General features: G+C 37.2%; 1 long non-coding RNA gene across 1 annotated transcript; it reads left to right on the forward strand.

The window, feature by feature from the left end:
- Nucleotides 1-481: 481 nt before the first annotated feature.
- On the forward strand, nt 482-12,676 carry LOC144294361 (uncharacterized). Its single transcript, XR_013361763.1, has 3 exons — nt 482-618; nt 1,228-1,411; nt 10,254-12,676. It is a non-coding gene; the product is annotated as an uncharacterized LOC144294361 (long non-coding RNA).
- The last annotated feature ends 2,831 nt before the right edge of the window (nt 12,677-15,507 follow it).

Below are 15,507 nucleotides of genomic sequence, written 5' to 3' on the forward strand. Positions count from 1 at the left end.
AGTAAATAAGCATATAATTACTACTGCAACCAAAAAGCAGAGAAAACAAAAGTTTTACTTAACTGTACCAACAAGAAGAAACCTTTTCTGATTTCCATAGATTCAAAACCTGCTGCAGAATTTGCTAGGCTGGCATTACCTGACCCTTACATACTTCTGTGTACACTTAGCTGAAGTCTGTTGGAAATATTTTCTTCATAGCAGCCACGTAGCTTTGAAGGGGAGGAAAGTCTTTGATCAATAAGAACCTTGACAAGTATGGTTTTAAAGAATTCTGACGACTCCAAGTTGTTCAAAGAAAGGTTATTTAGGGTAATCCCAATTCATGCTGCCAAAATTTCACAGAGTGCCTTAGGAGAGTATGTGTCCAAGAAGAGTTTCTTTTCTTGTCTTGCCCCTCACTTGATATCCTTAAGCAAGATTCCATATGTGGTTCGCAAGAGAGTTCTAATGTTTCCACATCTTAGTCTTGGTAACAGGTAATAAATTAAGCCAGAATGGAAAACAGAAATGGGAAAAGGCCTAACAATGGCTAAGCTTTTAATCAATAAAACTGTGGTTTTTCCAATGGACAGATAAAATCCTGCCTTAGAAATTTCTCTGAAGCACTTATTGGATGTGAGTTGTTTTTTTCCTTGTTCTGTTTATTCTGCATGCTATTAAAAATTCAGCAAAAGTAATTTGACAAAATCATAATTACATTAAAATCAGTTAATATTTTAAGCAAACATTTGCTATAGTTTTATAACAACTTTGTTTTAGAAAATAGAAAGGCAATAAATATTATCCATTATCTTCCTGTCCAGAGATGATCACTTTTAATATTTTTATATATTTTAATCTGTCTTTATATACATAACAGTTTTGAAAATTGGAATAAAATTTGCATACTGCTTTGTAACTAGATTTTCTAAGTTTTAATTCAAAGCTATGAATATTTTAAACATTCCTTGGTACCAGGGTGGCTCAGTCATTTAAGTGTCTGACTCTTGGTTTTGACTCAGGTCATGATCTCAGGATTGTGAGATCGAGCCCCAAGTCAGACTCCATGCTGGATGTAGAACATTCTTAAGTTTCTCTCTCTCTTTCTCTGTACCCCCCCCCCCACCTCTAAAACAAAACAAAACAAAACAAAACAAAAACACAAAAACATTTCTGAAATATTTTTTGAGAGAAAAAGAAAGCTACATAGTATTTTTTTTCCCCAAACTTTCATTGAAAAACCAGGACGTATGCTGTATCCCTTTTCTGAAGAGCACCTTATACAAATGGAGGCTGTGGACACCACTTCACCTAAACTGAAGATGTTATTTTCTCAAACTTCAGTTCCCCAGAATTCATCATGGCATGGTCTTGGATCAGACTCTTAGCATCAATGTCCTGGCAGGATCATCGTCTTCATTTACAACAGGTAACTTTCCCTTCTTGCTGCGCTGCAGAGTTTTGTTTGCTTCCTTCAATGTGATGCCTGCAGGGGCTACCACCAAATCTTCCTCTTTCATCATGATCTCTTCCAAAAATCAGTCGTGCTCCTCCTCCTTGAGAAAATCAACTGCCCATACAGCCTGTGCTTGTGGTTGGGATACCAAAGACGCCATGCTGGGCTTTGGCTTCAAACACATCCCACACTCAATCCTCAGGGCTGAGGACACAGGGTCTTTGATGAATCCTTGCTCATATTTCTTTCCTTTCTGAACTTTGTTGGCTTTGGAATTCAGGTATACAGTTGTAATAGATGAAGCCAATACCTCCTGTAAGGGCCTTTGCTAAGGCCAGACCAGCCTCTGTGACTGTGTCCATGGTTGAGGAAGCCAGGGGGGTCTTCAGAGTGATCTTTTTGTTTTAATTTTAAAGTATTTTTAAAATTTAATTTTATTTTTAAGTAAACTCTACACCCAACATAGGGCTTAAACTCACAACCCCAAGATCAAGAGTTGCATGCTCTACTGACTGAGCAGCCAGAGTGATCTTTCTTATCAGAGCAGAGGTCAGGTCCATCTGGTCTGCAGTGAGTCAGCATACCCAGTGAGAATGTGAAAGTCATTGTAGGTGATGCCATCCCCACACTTAACTGTCCCCATGGACAGCTAATGTTCCACGAGCCTGCTATTTGGGACATAGATGTGCCCCTGTTAATCAGGTAGTGGGCCATGACCAGTGTGTGGCAAAGCTGCATGTGGCTGAAGACCTGGCTGCAGAGCAGAATTTCTTAATTTATGCAGATCTCCTATTCTAAAAATATGTGAAAGAGAAATCAGTCACCCTCTCTGATTTTTCCCACTCATTTTCTCTCCTTACTCTGGGAAACGAACAAGGGGTAGTGTGGAAGGGGGATGGGGTGACTGGGTGACGAGCATTGAGGGGGACACTTGATGGGATGAACACTGGGTGTTATACCCTATGTTGGCAAATTGAACTCCAATAAAAAATACATATTAAAAAAGAGATAAATCAGTGATCTAGGCACTGTGAAGATAGAGTGGATAGTGAGATACAGTCTGTGATCTCAGTCAGCTTGTATTCTAGTAGTGAAAGAGCCAGCAAGGAGTAAACAGAAATGAAAATGCCTCTCATGAGCCATGTAAAAGAGAGAAAATCCAGACCATGCTCATGGAGTGTCAAGGGATAAGAGAGAAACTCTGATTTGGAGGGTCAGAAGGGGGTGATATAATGATCAGTATGATAGCAGACTGCTTCTTACACCATGTCATTGTGATCCAGTTCAAATGAGTTAACACCTATTAACTGCCTAAAACAGTGCCCATCATATACTAAGTACTCAGAAGATTCCACTCTTCTTAGTGTTGTTGTTATCGTCAATACTGTAATTGTATGGCAATTGGAAGAAAACACTGGCTACAATGCCACTGATATGAACTCTTTTCCGACTTCAGCCCCCAAATTCAATAGGCCATTAGTTTCTATAGCAAATGGCCTTCAAAACTCAGCTACTGATATCAAGAAGTCAAGCTGGCTGCCATCCATTAGGCCCTGGTTAACATTTCCCCTCCAATTTTCATTTGCCGAAAATGATCCAAGGAGCCATAAACTTGAAGAGAGTATTTAATTACTTCAATAAAATAGGCCCATGGTCTTCCATGCTGGTTTAATAACTACATTTCCATGCTTTTGGAATCACTTACAATATGCATTTTAAACCAGTGACACTTATTTCCTTTTATTATTGTTCCCACTCTGTTAATATGTGTTTATCTTATTTCAGTCTCGGTAGCCTTGAAACAAGTACTTATTAATCAGAAGCCATTTAAATGCTGATATGCCATGTTCTACATTAAGGAAACTAAACACCAAGCTGCCAAGTACACATAGGTGCTTTTCCTCTTAATTAAAAGCTGCTTTGTACGTATAATTCCTTTCCTGGCATTTTATGTGGAGGTATTCCAATTAGACTCAATGAGAATAGGGTAATTATAAACATAAGTAAAGATTCATAAGAATCTTATTTTAGGGACTTTACTCAGTGATAGATGACAAGTTAGTCTATCATGACCAGGTGTTCACTAATGGACTTCTGCAAATTTATAGAATGAGATCTCTGTGTGTAGAAACCATGGTTTCTCTTCTTGACCTGGAGTGTTAAGGACCCCAGATACACTCACTGTCTTGGAAAACATCTTCAGGCCATTGTCTTGATTGGCTTTCACTCTTCCTGCAGGCTTTGATGTACATCTTGGAGATGCATTGGTTCATGATCCTATATAAATTCTAAAAACTGCAATATATGATAACTTAGTGGTAGAGGAAAAAAGCTTCCTGAAGGTTCTGAAACCATTCCCTACAAACACAAAAAAATGTAGGAAACAGAGATAGAAGAGCTTATAAAATAGTAATTTAAGTCCGCCTGTCTCTAGATAACACATTGTTTGACAATAAAAATCCTGGCTATAAGAGGAGTTAGACATTGTACCATAAGAACCTCAGAGCCAAATACCTCCATTCTCTTAGCTAGTCTCTTTCATGGAGCATCCCAAAAGTTGGAGGTGAATTTTTGAGGCAAATATGCTGGGTTTTTAATGAGTGCTTTAGGAGTCAGACCCTGCATAGGTTTTAGAATTAGTTTCAGTAAATCCTCTCCTTAAACACACACACACACACACACACACACAGAGAGAGAGAGAGAGAGAAATGAGAAGAAAGAAAGCAAGCTGTGGGCATCTTGTTAGGTTCTTTTGCTGGACTGAAGCAAATTGGGGTGATAGTGGGCAGCTTAGATGGAGTGTAAACAAGCCAAGGACTCCTATAGCATCCTAATACAAATCTTCATATTGTTTAAACAGTAGGAGAAGCGAAAATAGGCATCCTCTGGTCCAGCTTTCTATTTTACAAAAGCGATCCAGAGAGGAAAGGTCACTTGCCCTCAGATGTACAATATTAGTGCCTGAAAAGGAGGATGAACTCAGTTTTTCTCTTCTTTGATCTTGTACATTCCCATTATATTAGTCTGATTAATAAGCATTACTCAAAGTTGATTCCCCTGAAAATGGTTTTCTTCACTTTGGGATAACTCTCTTTACATTAAAGACCCTCCCTTATAAGGAAAGAACTACAAAAATTTGCAATAAAAATGGACTGCATAAAATGGGAGTACCAGGATCTACTTTATGAAAAGCAGATGCCCATTCTCTTATGACATCTGTGGTTTAAACATTGATTGTCTATAGTTCAAGAAATTCAACAAAATTCAATGTCAAGATATCAAATCAGTTTCTAGTGAGCTCCATGAACAGGGATTACTCAAAAGAGGATGTATGCTACTATGGAGTCTGATTTGTTTTCTAGACCTTACACCTATTTAAATATCATAATTCTTCCCCAAATTTAGAAAGTATAGTATGGTGGTAGGCCCACTGAGAGAGTTTAAATACCTAAAAAAATCAGCAGCATAGATTTGAGGTCATGAACATCAAAATAGCAGGAAGTGGCTTTCTATAAAGTTCAGAATCAAAGCAACAAATTTTCCTCTCACATCTTATCAAGTCCCAGGCACCTGCCCATGAAATTGGCAGCAAAAAGATATTCTGTCCTGCCAATTACAGGTTTCTCAACATCTTGCCAACTTGCTTTGTCTCCACAACCTGGCAAAATGTGGCTATTGGCAGGAAAGTGAATATTTGAAAATGATGATAGTATATAGGGATTTTTGGTTCCATAATGTCTAATTGAGTAATTTAAAAACTGTTTTAGCACTAGGGATCGATTTGCTTTCTACTTTATGATATGGGATATACTCTGGAATTTGAGCCCTTTGGCTACTAGTCCCTCAAAGAAAGAGCTAGAATGAGGTCCTCAATGAATGTTATCTGTAACAAGGATAGTTTAGCAAAATATTAATGACTTCCGTACTTTGGAATTCCATGATCATAACCTTCCCTCAGGAAGGATGTCTCAGGAAGCTAACCTGAGACATCCAGCTGCCTCCTGCTACAGAGGAAGGGGATGGAAAGCCAGAATTTTTGAAATATCTTGACCATTTCTGGAGCCAGATCATCCATAAAGCGTGAAGAAAGTACCCAGCCGTCTATGGCAGCTGCCCTATTTGGCTTGTTGCCTAGGGTAAGAGAATATTGCAACCTGGAAATGGGAAAGCCAAATCCAGTTATTCTGGTTTGAAAGGGCTGTGAAGGGATACAAGGCTGTAAGGAAGTGCAATGGTGGAGTGGGGGATATAAGCAGCCCAAAGAGCCACCGGGGTGTTAAGTAAGGGGATCACTAGAAACAGGGGTGTTTTTTTAAAATTCACATTAAGGATTCCAGAATATAATGGTCTCATAGGTGACCATTCACCATATCAAGCCACATCAAAGTAAAATTAAAAGCACTGAAGTCTCAGCTTTCCTGATGGCTTGGTTCTTCTATGACTAGAGGTTCTCAAACGGTGACAACAGCATTAGCATCACTGGGAAGGTATTAGAAATGCAAATTCTTAGACCCCACTCCAGACCTACTGAATCAGGAACTCTGAGGGGGGGGCCCAGTAGCCTATGTTTTAACAAGTCCTCCAGGTGTTTCTTGAAGACCACCGTACTAGGGCCTGATTTGAGAGTCAGGAATTTCTACAGATCCCCAAAGGCAGATGGTCAAGCTGACGTCAAGCGTCTATGCCTTAGAGCCTACCCAAGTGAGAGGCAAGGGGCTCGTAGTATAGAACACCTAGGCCAAGGGCTGGATGGTGAATATGAAGTTATTCAGAGGCCTTTGTGACACCACTTAGAACGGAAGAGAGACTGAGACTATCAGGGACCACAACTGAACCTAGACCCAGCCAAGAGAGATCAACCTGACTACTTTAGGTACAAATGGAATTAAATCATTCATATATAATATTACCATATATAATTATACCACTATATATCACACAAGCTACCAGAGAGGGGACGTCTCAGAAAGATACCCGAGGAAGTAGAAGACACAGAACTTTGAAGGATCTCAACTTTGAAGGACCAAATGTTTATACTGGAGGGAAACTGTTGAATCAGAAAAATCTGGAACTTTGTTAATCGGCAGATCTGAGTTGTTCCCATTCCTTAGGAGAATAGGATCCATAAGGAAGCTTAGGCCAGTGCTAGAGGATAAATAAACTGTGTGTCTGAAAGCAAGATGCATAAATTTGTGACCATGCTATGGACTTTTGCAACTTTGCAGTATACTAGTTGCAGTTTTGCTGACCAGAATGCCCTCTGGAAGTCGAAATATTTCAGTATAGAAATGATAGAATGAAATAATTTTAAAATGGATTTTAAAATCATGGGAACTGCTCATGACATTTTTACAGTTTTCCCTTGGCATATTCTCCTCTGTCCTCCCTGTCTTCTAGATAAACCATCGAACGAGTTTTGCCAACTGACTCAGAACCCTCAGGTGGAGGGATTTTGGCAACATCAGAATGGTGGGCAAATCGGGAAGAGTCAGGCAGGAATTCCATATTTGGAGACTCAATGAAACAGAATGAATATGATGAGCCTAAAATAAATGGATATAAAATAAACAATAGGCAAGAAAACAATAGATTTCTTTGTTACTGGGATTAGTCAGTTTGCCCTGGATTTTTCAATTACTTCAATGTCAGGAGCATGATCTTGGAAATTCACACCAATGTACCTCAGCTGAGAAATATTAAAAGCTCTTTAGAAATGTTTCCAGGCAGTATGTTTAAATATTTATGAACAATTTCTATAAATGACTGCTGGCCAGTTGTAATAATTAGGTGTATTCAGATGATATAATAATCTCCCCATCATTTGAAAATGTGCTGACTATGTAATACTCACCCTGAAATAGCCTCTGCTCAGTGTGCTGACCTGCTTTTTCTTTCTGGGAAGATTGGCTTTTATTTTTAGTTAAATTAAAAAAACAATTTTTAGTTAAAATATAACTTTTATATAAGTTAAATTCACAAATCTATATGTATAGCTCAGTAAATTTTTACATATATATATATGTATATATATATATACATATATATATATGCACCCATCTGAACTCCACTCAGATCAAGATATTTCTTTTTTTTTAATATTTTATTTATTTATTCATGAGAGACCCAGAGAGAGAGAGAGAGGGGCAGAGACACAGGCAGAGGGAGAAGCAGGTTCCATGCAGGGGCCTGATGTGGGACTTGATCCTAGGACTCCAGGATCAGGCCCTGGGCCAAAGGCAGAGGCTCAACCGCTGAGCCACCCAGCAATCCCCAGATCAAGATATTTCTAATGCTTCAGAAGGTCCTTTGTCCTCTTCTATGGAAATCACTCCATCCTAACCCAACTATTGTTCTGATTTCTACTACCATTGATTATTTTTTTCCTTTATCTGAACTGATGGAAATGGAATCAAATGGTAATGATGGTTTAATGATTGGGTTCTTTTACTCAAAATTATGTCTTTATGATTCATCTATATTATTGCATTTGGCACAAGACCATCTCTTTTCATTGCTGTGTAGTATTCCATTGTAGGACTAAATCACAATTTTCTTTTCATAGACATTGGGTCATTTCCAGTTCTTAACTCTTACTAATGAAACTGCGATGATCATTCAGGTTTTTGATGAACATAAATATCCATTTCTTTTGGGTATAAACCCAGGAGTGGAATTGCTGTGTCAAGGATATATGTTTATTTAACTTTAATAGCCACTGCTGGATTTTCAAAATGATTTTACCAATTTATACTCTTATCCAAAAGGCTGGCTTTTTAAATGGGAGAACATGTATTGTATGTTTTCAAGGCAAGCCTTTCTCAACACTGGCTTTGTTGGGATGGCTTGTCTGTAGTTGCCTATGCAGGGCATAAGTACTCTAGAGAGGAAAATTTTTCACTTGTATAGCCCATTTTCACATTCAACTATGTATTTATCCATCAGAGAAAGATTGCTCATACAGGAAGCAATTTAATACAACAGAGCCAGTTTTTTTAACCCCAAATAATACATTTCTTTTTAAACTTTTATTCTTTTTTTCATGTTTGAAAGTATATATGGAAAGCGGAGGAGGCTGTGCATGTGTTGGGGTGAGGGCTATATGGGAGTACCTTCCTTCCCTCAATTTAGCTGTGAACCTAAAAGAAATAAACTCTTAAAAAACATACTCACTGTAGAAAAATCAGAAAACACAGGAACATGTATACAAGAGAATAAAGACTCATAATCTGTGACTTTTCTGACTGTATGCTTCTACAACTTACTAGGAAGAATTCTAGCCATATGAAAATCATTTCATTACACAGGTTTTGTAACTTGTGTTTTTGTTTATAATGTGCTTCTTTTACTTAACTATTTCATAGAATCTTCACACATCAATAGTTATAAATATGAATCATGCTTAATGATATCAAGAAACTTTATTGTATATAAATAACACAATTGATTTAACTATTCCCCTACTGATGGATGTTTATATTGATGCTTTGTTTTCTTTTAAATTTTTGTAAACATTTTATTTATTTATTCATGAGAGACACAGAGACACAGGCAGAGGGAGCAGCAGGCTCCCTGCAGGGAGCCCAGTGTGGGACTTGATCCCTGGACTCTGGGATCACACCCTGAGCCAAAGGCAGATGCTCAACTACTGAGCCACCCAGCTGTCCCTGTTTCTCTTTTAAAAATAATGATGTAGTAAGCATCTTTATGTATACATACTGTGCATATGTTAAATTATTTTCATTAGGATAAATTCCTGAAGTTTTATTTCCGAGTCAAAAGTGATGCATACATTCAATTTTAATAGAGATTAACAAAATGCCTCCCCAAACGCTGTGCCAAGATACATCTCTAGCTGTCTATGAGTGCAATTCCCAAACTCCCAAGAAGTTAGCTGTAGCATTCTTTTTAATCATCATTTTACTGGTCTTAAATAATGCCCACTTTTATTAATATTTACTTAACTACAAATAAAATTTAAAATAGTTTCACAATTCTGTTCACTATTTGCAGTTATTGCTTTGTAAATTACTTATTTGCCTCATTAGTCCATATTGCTATGTAAAAATTTTTGGATGTAGAAAAATCTATTAACATGTCTGCCACATTTGCTTTAAATATTTTCCTCTTTTATTTTTAGCAAATTGGTATTTTCATTATCTAAGTCTTTGTTTATATTCTCTAGTTGAATGTAGTGATTTTTTTCACATATTCTTCACAATTCTTATTAAATTCAGTTCTGATATATTTTGCATGATTACTGCTAATTTGGTTTTTTTTTTAGTAAATTTATTTTTTATTGGTGTTCAATTTACTAACATACAGAATAACACTCAGTGCTCATCCCATCATCCCAACATTTGTGGTTTCCTGTCTTGTTAATTTTCCCCATTCTCACTGGTGTGAGGTGGTATCTCATTGTGGTTTTGATTTGTATTTCCCTGATGGCAAGTGATGCGGAGCATTTTCTCATGTGCATGTTGGCCATGTCTATGTCTTCCTCAGTGAGATTTCTGTTCATGTCTTTTGCCCATTTCATGATTGGATTGTTTGTTTCTTTGGTGTTGAGTTTAATAAGTTCTTTATAGATCTTGGAAACTAGCCCGTTATCTGATACGTCATTTGCAAATAACTTCTCCCATTCTGTAGGTTGTCTTTTAGTTTTGTTGACTGTATCCTTTGCTGTGCAAAAGTTTCTTATCTTGATGAAGTCCCAATAGTTCATTTTTACTTTTGTTTCTTTTGCCTTCGTGGATGTATCTTGCAAGAAGTTACTGTGGCTGAGTTCAAAAAGGGTGTTGCCTGTGTTCTCCTCTAGGATTTTGATGGAATCTGAAGCAGTCATCAACAACCTCTCAAGACACAAAAGTCCAGGGCCAGATGACTTCCCAGGGGAATTCTATCAAACGTTTAAAGAAGAAACCATACCTATTCTACTAAAGCTGTTTTGAAAGATAGAAAGAGATGGAGTACTTCCAAATTCGTTCTATGAGGCCAGCATCACCTTAATTCCAAAACCAGACAAAGACCCACCAAAAAGGAGAATTACAGACCAATATCCCTGATGAACATGGATGCAAAAATTCTCAACAAGATACTAGCCAATAGGATCCAACAGTACATTAAGAAAATTATTCACCATGACCAAGTAGGATTTATCCCCGGGACACAAGGCTGGTTCAACACTCGTAAAACAATCAATGTGATTCATCATATCAGCAAGAGAAAAACCAAGAACCATATGATCCTCTCATTGGATGCATAGAAAGCATTTGCCAAAATACAGCATCCATTCCTGATCAAAACTCTTCAGAGTGTAGGGATAGAGGGAACATTCCTCAACATCTTAAAAGCCATCTACGAAAAGCCCACAGCAAATATCATTCCCAATGTGGAAGCACTGGGAGCCTTTCCCCTAAGATCAGGAACAAGACAGGGATGTCCACTCTCACCACTGCTATTCAACATAGTACTGGAAGTCCTAGCCTCAGCAATCAGACAACAAAAAGACATTAAAGTCATTCAAATTGGCAAAGAAGAAGTCAAACTCTCCCTCTTCGCCGATGACATGATACTCTACATAGAAAACCCAAAAGTCTCCACCCCAAGATTGCTAGAACTCATACAACAATTTGGCAGCGTGGCAGGATACAAAATCAACCCCCAGAAGTCAGTGGCATTTCTATACACTAACAATGAGACTGAAGAAAGAGAAATTAAGGAGTCAATCCCATTTACAATTGCACCCAAAAGCAGAATTAATATTGTAAAAATGTCAATGTTACCCAGGACAATTTACACGTTTAATGCAACCCCTATCAAAATACCCTGGACTTTCTTCAGAGAGTTGGAACAAATTATTTTAGGATTTGTGTAGAATCAGAAAAGAAATTTTAAAATTTCTTTTTAAGGAATTTTAAAAAAGAAAACCATATCTGGGGGCATCACAATGCCAGATTTCAGGTTGTACTACAAAGCTGTGGTCATCAAGACAGTGTGGTACTGGCACAAAAACAGACACATAGATCAATGGAACAGAATAGAGAACCCAGAAGTGGACCCTCAACTTTATGGTCAACTAATATTCGACAAAGGAGGAAAGACTATCCACTGGAAGAAAGACAGTCTCTTCAATAAATGGTGCTGGGAAAATTGGACATCCACATGCAGAAGAATGAAACTAGACTACACTCTCTCACCATACACAAAGATAAACTCAAAATGGATGAAAGATCTAAATGTGAGACAAGATTCCATCAAAATCCTAGAGGAGAACACAGGCAACACCCTTTTTGAACTTGGCCACAGTAACTTCTTGCAAGATACATCCACGAAGGCAAAAGAAACAAAAGTAAAAATGAACTATTGGGACTTCATCAAGATAAGAAGCTTTTGCACAGCAAAGGATACAGTCAACAAAACTAAAAGACAACCTACAGAATGGGAGAAGATATTTGCAAATGACATATCAGATAAAGGGCTAGTTTCCAAGATCTATAAAGAACTTCTTAAACTCAACACCAAAGAAACAAACAATCCAATCATGAAACGGGCAAAAGACATGAAATCTCACTGAGGAAGACATAGACATGGCCAACATGCACATGAGAAAATGCTCCGCATCACTTGCCATCAGAGAAATACAAATCAAAACCACAATGAGATACCACCTCACACCAGTGAGAATGGGGAAAATTAACAAGGCAGGAAACCACAAATGTTGGAGAGCATGCAGAGAAAAGGGAACCCTCTTACACTGTTGGTGGGAATGTGAACTGGTGCAGCCTCTCTGGAAAACTGTGTGGAGGTTCCTCAAAGAGTTAAAAATAGACCTGCCCTACGACCCAGCAATTGCACTGCTGGGGATTTACCCCAAAGATACAGATGCAATGAAATGCCGAGACACCTGCACCCCGATGTTTATAGTAGCAATGTCCACAATAGCCAAACTGTGGAAGGAGCCTCGGTGTTTATCGAAAGATGAATGGATAAAGAAGATGTGGTTTATGTATACGATGGAATATTACTCAGCCATTAGAAATGACAAATACCCACCATTTGCTTCAATGTGAATGGAACTGGAGGGTATCATGCTGAGTGAAATAAGTCAATCAGAGAAGGACAAACATTATATGTTCTCATTCATTTGGGGAATATAAATAATAGTGAAAGGGAATAGAAGGGAAGGGAGAAGAAATGGGTAGGAAATATCAGAAAAGGAGACAGAACATAAAGACTCCTAACTCTGGGAAATGAACTAGGGGTGGTGGAAGGGGAGGAGGGCAGGGGTGGGGTGAATGGGTGACAGACACTGAGGGGGGCACTTGATGGGATGAGCCCTGGGTGTTACTCTGTATGTTGGCAAATTGAACACCAATAAAAAATAAATTTATTATTAAAAAAATAATGTATAAACTCTACTTTGTCATGGAGCCTTTTTTGCTTGAAAAGTTTAGACTTTTATTTGTAGATAAGATTATAGGTTCACAGTTTTCTTGCTTGGTAACCTTTTTAGGTTTTTCTATGAGAGGTATGCTTGCTTGGTAAAATAAATATGGTAGCATCCATTCCTTTCTTTATTCTGTGAAATACTTTCAATGGCAAAGGCCATTTCTATCCAGTAATGCCTATTTTACACATTATTATATCCCAGGTACTGTGTTGGGTATTAGAGATACACACACGTGTTAAAGATGTGGTGGCTTTTTGAAAAGAACTTATAGTGGAATCTGTTCCCTGAAAGTTTGAAAGAATTAGCCTGGCCCCAATTTGGGGGAGTAGAGTGCATGTACTTTTTGTCAAATTTTCTTATTTTTTCCATTTTAATGGCTATATTCCAGTTTTTTACTTTTGTCATTCATATTTTCTTGGAAAATTATTCCTCTCAAGGAGAGCTTGATACTGTCTTTTGAATTACTGTTCTCTATCTGTGGTTATATCTCAGCTCCTAATTTGTATGTTTCAGTTTTCTCTCTTTTTCTTTCCTTTGATTTCAAGTGATGTTACTGTGTGTGTGTGTCTGTGTGTGTGTGTGTGTGTGTGTGTGTGTAATATAAAGCAAGGAACAAATTACCCTCCTATCTCTACAGTTTTGTTACATTATCAATAATTTGCCAACTCTGAGAGGAAATACATTGAAGATGATAGGCTTTTTGAAGGTCCCTGCACTGTGTGACCTTGGGCAAAGAATTTAGTTCTTGCCTGCAAATAAACTCTCTAATCTATTACTTGAGAAGAATATGAATTTCTTAAGACCAGGAGCTATATTTCCTTAATCTTCCCCAGGACCTGGGACAGTGACTCTTATGAAACAGGCTTTCAATAACAATTTGTTGAATTGAATTATCTGCTGAAGGGCAGAGAGCTTGATGAGATGGTTTCTTGAGGAACATTCCAGCTCTAAGAGCTACAATGCTGTATGAGAAGAACAATTACTGTGATGAGAAGGAGAGTACTGTCAAAGAGCTAAAGACATCATAGAAACATATAGACCAGAAACATATAGACTGGACCAAACATATAGATTTTCCTTTTTATGAATCATCCAGCAACATCATCACTCCTTCTTAATTTAATCATTAACTAACTACATTGTTGGGGAAAATATTGAATTATTTTATTCTGAACATTATAAAGCCAATTCTTTTAGCCATGACTTTACAAGGGAAAAATGAAAGAGTTTAACCATATGACCATAAATAAATAGCAAGTTGTTTCACACTCATGCTTGATTCAATGAATTTTCTAATTTTTTGTTAGCTGCTTTTCCTAAAGCCCAGCTTACAGAGTGTGTCCAAGTAAGTAATTCATATGATTTTGAGAGATATAAAGGAAAAAAAGGTCCCATACTTTAATAGATTCATAGCTCCCTATTAAGTATTAATTTGAGAGTGAACTTGACAAGTTACGAAAGTAAAACATATCTGTGTATTATTCTCTCTTACACACTAACCCATGGCTATTTTTGTGTTTTTGTTTTCCCTCCCAGGACATTTTCTTCCACATGATGCTTGTATTTCCAAGAGCAATGCTTAGTGACTTTATTTTAGAATTTTTATTTATTTTAACTATGAATGGTAAATCTTTTCTCCCATGATCACCCACAGTGAATAGCTGTTTATTGTCAACACTAGTTTTGGGGTAAGCTGTGCCAAATCCAACTCTCATGTAAGCAATTACTCACTAAAAACTCCATGGAGATGTAATCATATTGAAAAAACTAAGTCTTATTATAATCCTGTAAAGAATATTGGTTATATTAAGTAATATTTCCTAAGCTTATAGATTTTTGAAAGATCTTATCAATTTGTTATATAAGCAAGATCAAGAAAAACACGATCATCTAATTTAACTTACTGAATGATCATATTTAATTTTTAAAATCATTGTTATTTTAATGAATTCTATTAATAGAGACACTAATAGAAAAAGGACCTCACTTTAGACCCAAGTCCACCTTATCTTTTAGGATGGCAAGGTGATTGGTGAGCAACCTAATATTGTTTTCATTTGGATATTTTTCTCTCTAAAACTAACTCAATTTTCTTTTTAAAGCAAAATAAATGCATATTACCATCTATATGTCTTATTTGGTTAAATACAATAAACACATTCTGCAGACCTCTTCTAAAGTCCCTTCCAGCACAGAGATAAAGAAGAATATACGTTGACTGAGCTCCAGGCAGAAGTGATCACAATGTTTTGGGGTGAAGGGGGTAATGACTTGAGGTAAGGAACTCATTCGTGATACCCGATGCTAACCTAACATCTACTATGATAGATTCCCAAAAGCATTATGGCAAGAGCCCACTTCAGTTCTCAATATCCCATTCTGTAAAAAGAGGGAGAAGTATGTAGTATATAGAGGTATGTAGTTTTCTTCTAGTCAGATATTTGGTGATGCACTAATTTGTTTTTTTGAACTCTCATGACTGGTGTTCTTACTTGGAGTAAATGTTGGGAAAAGAAGGTAAACTATAACTTGAATGATAAGAATATTTAAGAAAAAGAGGTTGATGGTGCAGAAGATATGTATCATCATTCCATGAGGTTTTGGGCTCTCGGCTTAGTTC

This window comes from Canis aureus, chromosome 22 (assembly GCF_053574225.1).
Source record: "Canis aureus isolate CA01 chromosome 22, VMU_Caureus_v.1.0, whole genome shotgun sequence".
NCBI lineage: Eukaryota > Metazoa > Chordata > Mammalia > Carnivora > Canidae > Canis > Canis aureus.